Raw genomic sequence first — 14,920 nt, 5'->3', positions numbered from 1 at the left:
AAATACTCACCAGATAATGAGGGGAGAAAAAACAGCTAGGAGACATAGTGGGAACAAATCGGGGATAACAAGACAATAAAAGTAAAAGCACAAGAGAAGACTGGTTAGATAAATTAAAAGCCAAGTGGTAAAAAGTGGTCTCTCCTCCTGCTTTCTATGATTGGCCATATCAACCTTATAAAAATGGTTGTGTAAAAATGTTTTAGATCTCTCTGAGAACGTGTGCATTTATCTACCAGTGTCTTTTCTTAAAAAATGTGCTTCTCTTATTCTTTCCTTTGTGTGGAGGAATAAACCTCGTATCTCCAAAGCTAAAGCCTGAATCCTCATTAGTTATGGATTATTCCCCTCCAGCGCTGCTGTTTTTGGACAACTGCCTTCCTATGCCGCCTTTGGTGATAACTTCATTCTTAGAAACTCTGATGATTTGGAACCATCTGCATTTCCCTTTTTTACTCTTCTATGACCAACAGCCATCGGCCAGCGCTGATGAATACAGTCTTCCTCGATTGAAAAAGAGGGGGATTGTGCTGTTTCAGTCAGAATCACCAAGACAAAACTCGACAAAACTGTTGGTACTGTCTCCCTCTTATGTGATAAATGTGGTGTCACAGAAGAGTCACTCTCACAACTGTTTTGGTGTGGTCCTAGACAATTTCTGGAGGGCCATTTTTGAAGTTTTCTAAACAGTTTGTTAGGGACATCCAACTAGACTGGAACCTGGCCATCACTTGCTGCTCTGAGAGGACTTGGCCACTTCCATCTCACCAAAGGAAACTCCTCAGGGAAGGCATGATAAAGAGAATAATCTTACTAGATAATCTTACTAGAATGGAAATCCTATCATCACCTCCCTGTTTCAAAAGGTTGCTCAATGAAATACTACTTCTCACTAGACTTGAGCAGATTCATTGCTGTAAAGGCAAGTCTCTCACCAGTTTTCAGGCCATCTGGAAACCATCCCTGGACTTTCCTGGACCAATTCTGGAATTGCTTCATGCTGCTGTGTGCTTGATGTCCACTTATCACTATATTTGTAATCCTGTGACTTTGTATAACATCTCTCCACCCATTGTTTTTGTTTCATTGCGTTTTTTGTTTGTTTCTCTTTTGTATAAAATGTTCTTAAAAGTTCCATTTAAAAAAAGACCCAAAACCATGATACCCATAGTATGCCAGCAAAATAACTCCCACACAATTAAACCATCACCACCAGCCAGAAAACTTGACACAAGGCAGGATGGATCCATTCATTCAGGTTGTTTATGCCAAACTCTAATCCTACCATCCAAATATCACAGAAGAAATCAAGATTCATCAGACCAGGCAACGTTTTCAGTCGTCTATTGTCCAATTTTGTTGAACATTGCAAACTGTGGCTTTAGTTTCCTGTTCTTAGCTAACTGGACTTTATTAATTATATATTTGCATTAAAAATCCTTTGAATGTGTCTACAAACTGAAGTGCCTGGTGAGTATATATATAAAGCACACTGTCTGCTGCTGTGTGTTGCATGTAAGAAAGAACAACTTCAGACAATGTCGTAGCCTGATTCCCCCACCAGTTTCCAGAGATCATGCATGAAAAGGGAAGAGCAGTTCGATTACCAGCTAATAATCACTATTCTTCACAATGTTTAGGCTAAATACTGCACATTATAGACTGTATGGCTTCAGTCACAAAAAAAACATGCCCTAAAATGAGAAACCCCACTAATCCAGAGGTTAAAAGCAAACAACCACTGTTATTATTTAAGAGCTTTTGGCTTAGGTAGCAGGGAGTGACAAAGAATACAGGTGGATTATCAAAGCAGCAAGCCTACAACGCACATGATAGAGCATTAGGTAACAAAGAGGATTATTCAAATAAGAATCAAGTTATTAGCATTGCAAATTAGAACAGTATTTAAAGCACAGCAACATGCCCTTCAAATATCTCCTGCTGCAGAGAAGTCCCAGCTCTCCTCAGTGTTAAAAAAGTTATAAGGCAAGAAGAGTTAGCACTTCCATGTTAAACTTTACCGCCACACTGAATTATCATTGGATCCTCCATTTCTCATAGAAACTCCTCCACCTCCTCATAATCTCTTCATTGCTATAATGGAATTGTGTCGTGTGCCACAAATTTTTTAAACCACCACTGAATGTAATGTAATGTATTGTAATGGTTATCAGAATCATTTTAATCCACCAGCATGCATAAGCTCTTTAATCAAAATCACATTTTTAATGCAAAATGATTATTATTAACCACATGAATATTTTTGATTAAGATACCAAGTTACAGTTTGTTACTTGCATTCCTGAAAAGAAAAAATAGTTTTAGTAGTTAAACATTATACTTGATTATTTCTGACTTCTCAGAGAAGTCAATGTAAAGTTTAGTTATATAGCACAGGGTTGACCTAAGTGCTGAACATTAAAATTATATAGTTACAAGTAATATTACACTAAAAATCCAGAAGATTTTAACACAATACTCAACATTTAAATAAATTAAAATGAAATAAATAAAACCAATTAATAAAATCAAAATGGACAATACAATGCAATCAACTAAGGCCCATAGCCTCAAACTTGAGAGTAGTGTAATTTTATACCTGATAACTTTGGGTTGCTGAATTTCACTGTGATTCCACATTTTCTGGGTGCCAGTTTCTTCTTATTTCTACAAATAATTATTAGAATGTAGATAAAAAATTTTAGAAAAAAGTAAAATATCATAGCATCCTATTCACAGTTTGGTATAATGTCTGAATTATTTATAATGCCTGAGAAATCATATATATATACATACATATATATCTATAGATAGATAGATAGATATCAAACGACACAATTCCATTATAGAAATGAAGAGATTATGACAGTATTACCAAGACTACATGAAGTACCCTCAGAAGGTCTGCTAGATGATGTTAATGCAGCACTACGAACGATACCTACAAACACCATTACTGCACCTGCTCGCCTGACTACAGTGGGACTCAGAGCCTTTAGTTGTTCTGCCCCGAGACTTTGGATGCACTTCCTCTTGCTCTACAGACCACACACTGTCTCACCACTTTTAAATCACTACTCAAAACTCATCTGTTTAGAATTGCATACACCTGATCTGTCTTAGACCATTTTTACCTTGCTCAGTTTTTATATTTGCTTTTATACTTTTATGACTGTTTATGTCTAAATTTTATCTACCATGTTTGCTATATATACATTTTTCTTATGTTTTTTTATGGTATTGTTTACGTGTTACTGTAAGGTGACCTTGAGGGTCTGAAAGGCGCCTATAAATAAAATGCATCATCATTATTATTATTATTATTATTATTATTATTATTATTACTGAGACTAATAAGCTGATCAGCGGCGTGTCGAATAGTATAAATGGCTGGTACAATAGTACACTTCCCCATATGGACACCACCATTATTATGTATTATACAAATGAGGTGAACACCTCAACAGCTAAGAAACCAGTCAAAACAATGGAATGATGCAGAAAGTCGTCTTTTTTCTTGATTCCTGTTTCAACATCCCATCTGCATTCACAGTCATCAGTGACAGCTCCTTATCTAGCTAATGAAGCATAACAAACACACTGATGCAATTTTTACATAAGGTTCATAGTAGCAAATCAGTATGCCAGTTAAGTTCAGTCTTCCACTGAACAAGATATCTTTCATTCATTATTGATGTTGTGTGAGAGGCTCTTTCCCGGAAGGCACCCTAAGATTCCCATAGCCAGACACAGCATCAAAGGCTTCCATATAATCTTGTCTACTTTTTTTCTGACCTATCCACATCCCGACTCTCTACATTACATGGTTTGTAATTACTGCTTTCCCTTGCCATGCATGTTTAATTACGTCATAACTTACAACCTAACAGTGAGAGCGATATTTGTGATATCTTTATTAAGAATGATTTTTACAGTTAAAGGTAAATATTTTGCATAGAAACAGTCTTACTAGGACTAGGATTCTTTAGCTGGATGGCGATATACGATATATATCTCGATTTTTTTTTTTAAAGCCGTAAGGTAAGAACAAAAAGAGAGTTCTTAGTCAAAGCTGTGTCCCAGATGTCACACAGGCACTTTTATTAACATACAGCGCAGATGTACAAGAAAAAAATACTCAGAAATAAATTATCAGCATTCATTAAATGATACATTTCCATAAATAAAATAAAACAATGTTGTTTTTGTGCATAACAAAAACCTCACAATTGTGCAGTCAAAATGTAAACTAACAGATGCTGAGCATAATAACAAGCAGCTGCTCTGTTCCCAACTTCTACTGCGTGACTGACAGCCTGGAGTTTGAAATCCTCCTTGTAACCACGTCTCTGAACAGGTGCCATTTGTGGCCCTTATACACACACAATACGGTAATATTACGTTGAAGCACAGTACGTATCACTCCGCGAGGCTCCCGACTACGGTAGCCGTAGGGCTGCTCAATTAATCGAATTTTAATCACGATTACGATCTGGGCTTTCAACGATCATTAAAAATGACTGAGCCGATTATTAGCCCCTCCCTCATTTATCCGCGACACCTTAAAGGCCGGTCTGTGAAAATATTGTCGGGCATAAACCGTCCGTGGCGCAAAAAAGGGTGGAGACCGCTGATTAAGAGGACCCGAGGGAAGCTCGGAAAGCTAAGCAGAAGTTATTTGGAGAGGAGAGTGACTGCCGTTGGTTGAAAAGAGAGTTTAAAAAAAAAAAAAACTTCAGTGGTGTTGCACACTATTTTATATTATTTTTTTAAAGTCATTGTTAACCCTTTAAAGCCGGTCAGAGCAGCACGCTCCGTGTTGTGTAACTATTGTTAAATCCCTGTAGAACCTGAACCGTGTAAGCTAGCGCAATAATTTGTTTTGCATATGAAACCGGAGGAGTTGTACTTACATCTGATGCCATCAGCTTGTCCTCGGTCACGGTTTCCTTCCACATATAGCTTTGCAAAAATTGCATAAAAAGCGCTTGCAGGAACAAAAACATAATATTCCAGAAACACGCTTTGCCGTTCCTATCAGCTGTTCGTAACACTTCCCACAGTGAAATGATGTACCTGCTGTTTTCTTTGCAAATTTGCATCATAGGATTGTTTTTTGTTTTTCCTGCAGTATATAAAAATTGCTGTATCTCCAAAATAAAACTATGAAGACACTCAAAATAAATTTCCTGTTGTTGTAAACTATTTTTTGCAACTTTATTGTATTTAAAGTTTTGAGGGATAAACCTCTTAAATTTCTCCAAGTAGAAATATATGTAAACAAAACAAAAGCAATTTTCAATTTTTTTTGTAGTTTATTGCACTTTTTTGCAATTTATGTAATTACTATGGACTTAATGCATACATATTATTAAAATATGGGCTATAACAGTTGTATTGATGTATAGCAACTTGAAATGCTCCCACAAATGGCACTACAGCATGTAAAAAAAATAATATAAGCTCTGGTGGACTTGGTTCTATAGTAGGTCTTAAAGGGTTAAATAAATATCGTCAAATAATCGTGATCTCAATTTCAGTGAAAATAATCGTGATTATCATTTTTGCCATAATCGAGCAGCCCTAGGTAGCCGTAATGCTCCAATCAAGGAGCATTATCAAGCGGTGCGGCTTCATAGTTTACCAAAGTCGTACTAAAATATTTTTTGACAGATTGCCACATAAAATCGGTTCGCGGTCAGTAAACACGACCAGAATTCATACATAAGGTGTTGATTTTTGAGAAAATGAAAGGATTTTAGGCCGTCAACGGGTTAGCGCAGTGAGTGCGGTCAGCTCGTTAATGCGTTGATGCCGTGCAGCCCGCATGGGGCGATCCGTGGTAACTTGTTAAGGGAGATTTGCTGTGTTAATGCAGTTATGCGTCATTTTAACAAGATTAACGCTGATAGCACTAAAATAATAATCTCCAAATGTTTTCTTTTTACTGAGCAGCTCCTCTTTGATAGCTGCCATGTCCGTTTTGTGCTGCCTGCAGGTGAAGCGATGGGGGAGTTGTGTTCAGTGAAGGAGAGGCAGAGTAACGCTGCGTAGAGACAAAAGTGGACGAAAGAGAGGCAAACTTGCAGCTTCACAAGTATTTATTATAACATAACATAGACTATATTGATATAAACTATATTGTCAGATCTTATATCTCATATAAAAATATATTGATATATTTAATCCTTTAAGACCTACCAGACTCACCTGTTCTCAGCTGCATTTGAATAAAGCACCAAATCCACACTTTAAGCTTAAATTTCAAAACTTACATTTAACTACTGATTTTATCTACTGTTCTGATTTTATCTGTTTTGATTTTATATACTGTTGTTTGTTTGTTTGTTAATTAGTTAGTTAGTTTATTTGCTTGTTTTATTCAATTTTAAATCATGCTTTTTATTTGTTCTTGTTTCTAATGTCTCTGTAAAGCACTTTGAATCACCTTGTTGTTGAATTGTGCTATACAAATAAACTTGCCTTGCCTTGCCTTGCCTTACCATAGAACCAAGTCCGCCAGAGCTTACATTATATTTTTACATGCTGTAGTGCCATTTTTGGGAGCATTACAGGTTGCTATACATCAATACAACCATTATAGCCCAAATTTTAATATTATGTATGCATTAAGTCCAAAGAACAACATAAATCCAAAAGTGCACTAAACTATAAAAAAATAGTAAATCGTGCAAAAAGTTGCACAAAAAAGTTTTAAACCGCAGGAAATTTATTTTGAGTGTCATCGTAGTTTTATTTTTGAGATACACCAATTTTTATATCCTGCAGGAAAAACGAAAATAAATATCATAATGCAAACTTGCAAAAAAAACCAGCATGTGCTTCAAAATAAACTATTTCCAGCAGTGCCTTTTGGGTTCTAAGCATCCCAGAAACTATTCAGAAAAGCATAAAGCCAAATATGACTTTTAAAAACACCAGTATAGGCTTATAAGGCCTTGAAGGTAAAAACTACATTTTCCGCAAGAATGACATCACTTCCAGTTTTGGCCCGGTAATGGCGGACATACGATAGTTCGCGCTGACGTCTATTCCAACCTAGTTAAAAGCGTGTTTCTGGAATATTGTGTTTTTGTTGCTGTAAGTGCTTTTTATGCAATTTTTGCAAAGCTATATGTGGAAGGAAACCGTGACCTAGGACAAGCTGATGGCATAAGATGTAAGTACAACTCCTCCGCTTTCATATGCAAAAAAATTAATGCGCTACCTTACGTGGTTCCAGTTCTACAGAGATTTAAAAATAGTTTCGCAAAACGGAGCGTGCCCGCTCCGACCGGTTTTAAAGGGTTAAAAACTCAATATGTCGCCCAGTCTTAAGTCTTACTATACTGCACATTATGCATCTTAAATAGTTACGTGGACTGATGCTGGTAAAGCAGCAACGCTGATCATTTTATTAAAGATGAAAGAATTTAGACAGTTTTTCATTCTCAGTGATGCCACAGTGTTTCTTTTGACTTTGGGACCTGAAGCTGACGGAGTTTTGGACCCAGATTACTCCGAGAGGCTCCTGACTACGGTAGCTGTAATGCTCCGACAATCCATCAAGTGGTGCGGCTTCGTAGCTTACCAAAGTCGCACTAAAATATTTTTTGACAGATTTTTGAGCGCCGTGTAGAACATAAAATCGGTTTGAGGTCAGTAAGCACAACCAGAATTCATACATAAGGCGCGCTGTTGATTTTTGAGAAAATTAAAGGATTTTAATGTGCCTTAGAGTGTGGAAAGTACGGTATATACAGTAAATGTAGCTTATGGACAAGTTCAGTAAGGAAAATCTGTAATCACTGCTGCTTTCTTGGGTGCTCAGCTGCTCGTCTGTTCGTTACACCATTACCACTTTCCCACCATGTCCAACACAATACTGACATCATTACTCTAGTCCAGTCACCTTCTTGCCGACCTTATTTCAGCCAGTCAGCGTCCACTCAGATTGGTTTACAAATGTTTCGTCTTTCTCCCCATCAGACTTTCCCTTAGAGCTCCATCCAAGCCTCATCGTCACCACCACCATCAAGACCCCAGGAGGTCCTGTCCTAAATCCTATCACTGCTGTGATTCTGTTCTGCTAACATGGTTATTGACGTTTAATGTGTTCATTTCTCTATCTCAATAAAACATGTTAGTCTCAAGTCTTCTTATTGAAATGAATCTATGATATATATTTTTTAAATATCTTTCTTTTAGGATTCTTTGTTGGTTTGGGGTTTTCTCTGTGCGTCATATTTTTTTCTCAAGTCTTCTTAGTTTTGTTATCTAGATTTTAGTTTCCTTACATTTCATCTCTTGCTTCTGTTATCATGGCTCCCCTGTGTTCCTCACACCTTCTAAGTCAGTCTTCTCTCTGTGATTGTTTGCCTTTCTGTCTTTGTGTGAAGTCGAGCCTTAGACCTCTAAATTTCATCATAGAATCACTTAAGATAAAAATAGCAGTTTCAGTGGTATTTTCTGACATTGTCTTTTACAGTAATGTTAATATTTCCCTATATTGTCTATTGAAGACCATATAGGTTAGAATGAAAAACGGTTCGACTGTGCGTTACTGCAGTTAAAAGGAGATAAAGAGTTAATTTCATGGTAAAACACATTTTACCTTTACCTGTGTCTGCTTTTCATCTGTACTCTGAATCACATTAAAAACATTTGCTAATGTAAACTAGATCACTATAGATTTTGAGCTTATTGTAGCTTTAAGACTGACTAGTCTGCTTCTATATCATTTGTTGCCAGCCAGGGAGTAGGGATGGGTACCGGTATCGGTTCTGACATAAACGGTAGTAACCAGACCGAAAAGCACCGCACATTTCGGGGCTTTATTTCGGTGCTTTTTTTTCCTGAGATGTCACACACTTTAGATTCTAGCCAATCATTTTAAGTTTCCGAGGATAGTAGGCGGGGCCAGGTACGTACGTTCTTTTAGAGCAGAGCTACAGATTAAAAATGCCCAAGGCGAAGCGGTCAAAAGTCTGGCTGTACTTCCCAGCAGCCTGCAACAAGTGCTTTAAGCTGATACTGTGATACTGTCAAAGGAGGTAACACCTCGAATCCGATGAAACACCTGGAGACGTATAGCGTTTTGTTAAAGCCGAGAAATGCGCTGTATTTGATAGCTTGCTGCGAGACCTCACACCGAGCACATCTACTGCGGGTGTGGTGCCTGTTATCGACCCGGAGTTAGCAACATCCCCCAAAATCCCGAAGAGGAGAGTCCTGGCCCCTAGCCCTGCCAGTGTAGCAGAAATGATGAGGATGATGATGCAGCAGCAGCCGTTCTTCTCTGCGTGAGTAGCTTAATGTTGTTCGTGTGTAATTTACGTTGAGTAGGCTAACCACGTTATTACATTAATGCATGTAAGGTGAACTAGCAAACATCATCATAGCTACATGCGGCTGTCTTCTTGTTTGATGGCAGATACTCCCTTCACCCTGGACAAAAAGGCTAAAATGACCAAAGAAAAAGTGGAAAACAGTTAAACATGAGAGGTTTTTGGACAAAGTTTGTGTTTTTTTCCATTGTTTAAGCACTGCTTCCAGCCAAGAGTGATACCATATATGCCCCATAGCTGCAGAAAAGGCTAACATTGTTATCTTTTTACAAAAAACAGCTGAACATGAGAGGTTTTTGGACAAAGTTTGTGTTCTCCATTCTTTAAGCACCGTTTAAGCACCGGCACCGTTTCAAAAGTACCGGTTTGGCACCGGTATCGGATAAAACCTAAACGATACCCATCCCTACCAGGGAGGTGATGGCTACTTTATTATTTTAATTTGTTAAGGATTTTAATTGTTTTTTTAGAATAGCTCCAGATCCAGCTGAAAGTAATTTAAAAGGATACCTCACCTTACTCAACAGCACTGTGTCTGCTGTGGAAACCTTCTACAGTCACCCAGGATCTGATGTTTTCAACCAACATAGACACAATAACCAAAAAGGCCCAGCAGAGCATACACTTCCTGTGTCAGGGCAGGAAGTTCAGTGTTAGTGTTTCTTCACTAGGAGTCTGTCACAGCAGCGGAGCCACTGTACAGATTGGAAGTTGCTGTTCCACGATTCATGCCATGGACACGAGCCCTGTGCGGGATCTGGCAGAAAACGGCACAGAGTGCTGGGATTTGCACATCCTTGTTCACTGTTTGCCGCTGTAAAGTCCTGCGTTTGGGTCCTCTCATTACCTCAGACCTGACATAAACTGAGTAAAATTATATTCTTCTAAGCTAGCAAAGCTGCTTACTTCAAGCCTGACGTTGTCTTACAGGTGAAAGAATGATTCCAAATCACTGCCCCACAGCAAGGATAACAGCTTATTTAAACCTGATACTGATCAGGTGTCAGCAGAAACTGGTACTGGATCAGAGCAGAAAAAACTGAACTGGTTCACCTCCAGCAGAGTCCCTCAGTGTAAACATGCCGTAACACATCTGCCCATCTTAACCCAGACAATAGAAACAAGTACATTTCTACAAATGTCTCTTTAAAAAAAAACACACAAATGCAAATTTAGTAGGAAAAACTGTGTAAATGTTGAATAACAGGGAATTCTATACTGTAATAAATTATGACCAACAGGCAAACAAATACCATGACCGCATGTCATGGTTGCGTGTTTGGAGTTTATTTTTTGTACACCATAACATTTCAGTTTTAACTTGACATCATTGCCTTTAAACACCAAACCAATGTGAGCCTAAACAGAGGGAACCTTAACAAAGTAAAGGCATTCACAGCTTATCTCATACAAAGAGCTGAAAGAGGCTAAATCAAAAAAACTGATGCAACATTTATAGAGCTGTACTGAGGCTGCAGGGAACCAAAACAGCATGTTTGGTGCAGATATGAAACTTAATCCTGTGTACCCGGTGTCTGAGTAATTCTGTACTTAGATGTTTCTGTTTTGGTGAACTTTGTTAGGATATTCTGTTTTAAAAGTAAAGTTCTGCCATTTTCTTTAAAGTAGTTTTCTCCTGTTTTGTGGCTGGACAGGGAGTTTAGACATTGTACTTTTGTGTTTTTAGATAAGAATTGTTTTTATTTTTTAGCCAGGATGGGGAATTTTGGTTTTGGCCTTGGAGACCCTGAAGTCTACAGCTTCCTTTCTGTTTAAGTCAAGTGTGAAGCTCTGAACTTGTGAAAGTAAACCATTTAAATGCTGATCTGGCAACACGGTGGTTTGCGCTGTTTCCTCACAGCAAGATGGGCCTGAGTTTAATTCCACCACCTGGCTGGGGTCTTTCTGTGTGGAGTTTTCATGTTCTCCGCATGTCTCTGTGGGGTTTTTCCAGGTACTCCGGCTTCCTCCCGCAGTCCAAAGACATGCGGTGGGGATATGTTAATTAGTAACACTAAATTGGCCATAGGTGGCCATGGTTGTGACAGACTGGCAACCTGTCCAGAGTGTACCCTGCCTATTGCCCTAAGACAGCTTGGATAGGCTCCAGCCTTTTTATGAAACTTCCCATAAAAATGAGGTACACAAAGTTTCTGTTATTCAAATGTTGCATGACGTGGAAGCTTAGTGCAGGATGAACAAGTTAGCGTGACTTCCTTTGATGACTTTACAGTAAAGGTCTATGATGGACTGGTACTCAGTGGCTGTGGTGTTCATGGTCAGTTTGGTTGCATCGAGTGTAACAGATTCATTTGAATTTAAGCAGCTTAGATTCAACCGTTATAGTAATTGTAATATCAGCCAAGATAGCTTAGCTGGGAAACATCTGTTTACATCTGGTTTAAGTCATTGTGTAAATCCACGAGGAGCAGTAAACCTCAGAGCAGCAGCACAGGTCAGGTGATCAAAGCCTGTACACAAAGAAAACCTGCTGGATCGCTGGATAGAAATTATTGCAAGCTGTGATTATGTTTCACACGCAGAGCTACTACAGCCAATTTCAGGGTTCCCCTACCTGCCAAGTCCCACTTGTATGTTAAATTAATATAGCAAAGAGAATGACTTTGTAATTTCTTACTTTTTTCCTTTTCTTTGAATAAAAAAGTCGAATCAGTAGTTTTATTTTTATCAGAGTATTACTTAACACAAGTATCGTTACTTGTAATTATTAAGAACAAAATTTTGCAACCTCTGAATTCTTCAGAGTTTAACTACTGAACTAACCAAGAACCTCTCATGTAATGAGGCTGAATGCTTTTCACTGAAGACTCCTGAGTTTAGAGTTACAACTGAACTAAGAAAGAGAAGCGAGGCGAAGCAGCAGCTACTTCTCTGACACTCGGCCAGCATTCTGTGGAGTGGAGCACGTCACACTTCAGAATGTCACACAGCAGCCTAACAGGCCATCTCCTATCCCTGAGAGCATTTTGCCATCTGCTGACTGTTACTGGTAATCACATGACCAATCGCATTTTATATGCAGCTTTAACATCATTTCCTTAGGGATCATTAAAGTATTCAGATTCATATATAGTTCAGGCACACGGTGCGTAACGATATGACTCGTGTCATCCATGAAGAAAAAGTCACATTTGAAAAATCCATGATCCATGTGATGGAGCTATAGAAGGAGAAGTTCAACGAGGAATAGGAGATGCACATTAGAGTCAAATTAAAATGTATGGAATAATTAAAGATCTTTCATTTTGGCACAGGGCTCAACATAAAGGCGCTGAAGAAACATTGCTGATGGAATTAAGCACATTATTAATGCAGGCTTACTCCAGGCTATTGCGCCACTGATGTTATCCTTTGATATCTTCCAAAGTCATTAATATTGCATCATGTAGCTGAAGTCTTAATCACCAGCTTCACTGCTGTACTGTATAAAGGAGTAATTTTTTCTGGTGGTAATAAGTCGGAGGCACTATCAAACCAACCATCATTTACAGCTAAAATTGCCATTGACTTTGAAATTCCCACTGACAGCATGCCATTCTGTCATGGCTCCCCACCCCCTCGATGGCATTTCACAGAGGACAATGCTGCTGTGCGCATACAAGTGGGTTAATTAAAAGATTCATAAGTCAGTCTGAGAACATTGACATACTGGAGAGCGATTCCAGCATTAGAAAACATCAAAGGGTTTAAACTCCAGGCATGAAAAGCATGGGAAATGAGCTTTCACATTGAGAAGCGCCTCCAAACCCTGCAGGAAGAGAGGAGCCTCTCTTTGACTCTCAGGTAGCGAGAGCTTGCGACTATGTCCTCATACCACCACCTGCTCCCACGAGGAGGGGATGGGGGATGAGAGCAGAAACACTCAGTGTTAAGAAATGAAGTTATGATATTGTTGTGACTGTTTTCAAGACAAATGTATGAATAAATACATTTATCCAGGGCTTTCCTTTTCCTTTCTGTTGAAATCAGAATTAAATTCTTGGCTTGAAAGCACTCTGAATGAATGAAGGGGCATGCTGGGTGGGAGTGTTGCTGCACATCATATCACGAGGTGATGCAAACCTGCACTTCCCCTGATGGACCGTTTCACAGTCAGGAGTGGGCTGCAACAGGTAAATGCCATCATGGTCATCCCCATGAACATCAACATCATCATTACTGTACAAACCATCTCCTCTCCAGTGCACCACGTTCACCGCTGATGACCACCAGACCACCTCAAATATTACATTATTTTTTTTAAAAAATCTAAAACTAAAATTTCAGGGATGCCGCGACGCACAATGTGACCAAGTGTCCGGATCCATCACTTCCCGGCGGCGCCAAAACAAACCGGTCAGGTGCCCGGACACAAGAAATCACGGTCCCTCTGTGACCCACTTAACAGAATAATTAACAGCAGCGTATTGCTCACAACTTTTCAATAGCTCTTTGCACCAATCTTTAGAATTTCTCATGGAGAAACTTACCCCCGTCGCGCAGCTGCTCTCGGTATGTTTAGTACAAATGGGCATCCTATTTTTTTCTTTTCTTTTTCCCCCGCCCTCAGCCACGCCACCTTTGCCTGAGCGCAGCCGAGCAGGGAAGAGTGGAGGAGGTGAAGTCCTTCTGCCAAAGGCTGCTGCACCCGACCTGATGGCGCGCAGCTGCGCCGCGCTGCCGCAACATGGCAGTACCGGGTCTAACCCCGCGTGACGGAGTGACTGACACCGTTCACCACATGACGAGAGCCTTTAGGTGGTGCTTTAACCCAAACAGTTCATCTTTAACTTTCAGATCTGAAGGTCACGTTTATTTAGAAATTCTGAATTTAAGAAATCATTTTGTACGAAGGAAAGGCGGATGGTGTTAGTCTGGGCTGTCATGCTGGGTTGTAGAGTGGTTACCATAGATTCTTTATAGCACCTAGTATGTACCACTTGTTTGTATAAATGAGGACATGTAAAATTCCACACAGGCATTCAGCACTGACGTTGTTCTGTTACTGCTGTTCTGAGTCCTTCAGCTAAAATCACAAATAAATAAAAGGGAAACCTTTTCCCCTTCTTAATTTTCTCTCAAACCTACGCTAGCTACAGGTGGGCAGATCGATCGATAGTATTGATACTGGTGTCAGTATCAGATTGATACTAACACAATTGGACTGATACTTTGGTTTTATCCTCAAAGTCCAGTGTGTTTCCCACTGTTCATCCATCTATCCATTCTCTTCCGCAATTCAGGGTCACATGTGGCCGGAGGAGTCGATCGGAGCTCAGGGCGAGAGGCGGGGTACAGCCTGGACTGGTCACCAGTCTCTGGCAGGGTTAGCAGACAGAGACGTTCACATTCAAACCTAAGGGCAATTTAGAATCACCAGTTAACCTCACCCACTGTATCCCACTGAACTGTGTTAAATACGTGTTATTATCTTCTTCTTTTTTTAATGAGAAAATATCCTCACAGAGCACATTTAAACAACAGAAGCTGACTCAAAGTATCTAAAGACAGGAACGTTTACATTCCAGGTCTCTACAAACACACAGTATGAATATATAAGAAGATGGTGTTAA

At 39.2% G+C, this 14,920-nt stretch overlaps 1 long non-coding RNA gene across 1 annotated transcript in view; it reads right to left on the bottom strand.

The window, feature by feature from the left end:
• The window catches only part of LOC147304548 (uncharacterized), a 109,725-nt gene extending 95,741 nt beyond the window's left edge, over positions 1 to 13,984 (bottom strand). The window contains exon 1 of the long non-coding RNA XR_015126804.1: positions 13,838 to 13,984. This is a non-coding gene — a long non-coding RNA (uncharacterized LOC147304548). The remainder of the gene's footprint in view (positions 1 to 13,837) is intronic.
• Between the last annotated feature and the right edge of the window lie 936 nt (positions 13,985 to 14,920).

The sequence above is a fragment of the Aulonocara sp. 'chitande type north' Nkhata Bay genome, linkage group LG22 (genome assembly GCF_057382095.1).
Source record: "Aulonocara sp. 'chitande type north' Nkhata Bay isolate Kocher_YH1m ecotype deep benthic linkage group LG22, A_spYH_male_GT1.1, whole genome shotgun sequence".
Lineage (NCBI taxonomy): Eukaryota > Metazoa > Chordata > Actinopteri > Cichliformes > Cichlidae > Aulonocara > Aulonocara sp. 'chitande type north' Nkhata Bay.
This window is presented reverse-complemented; position numbering and strand designations above follow the sequence as displayed.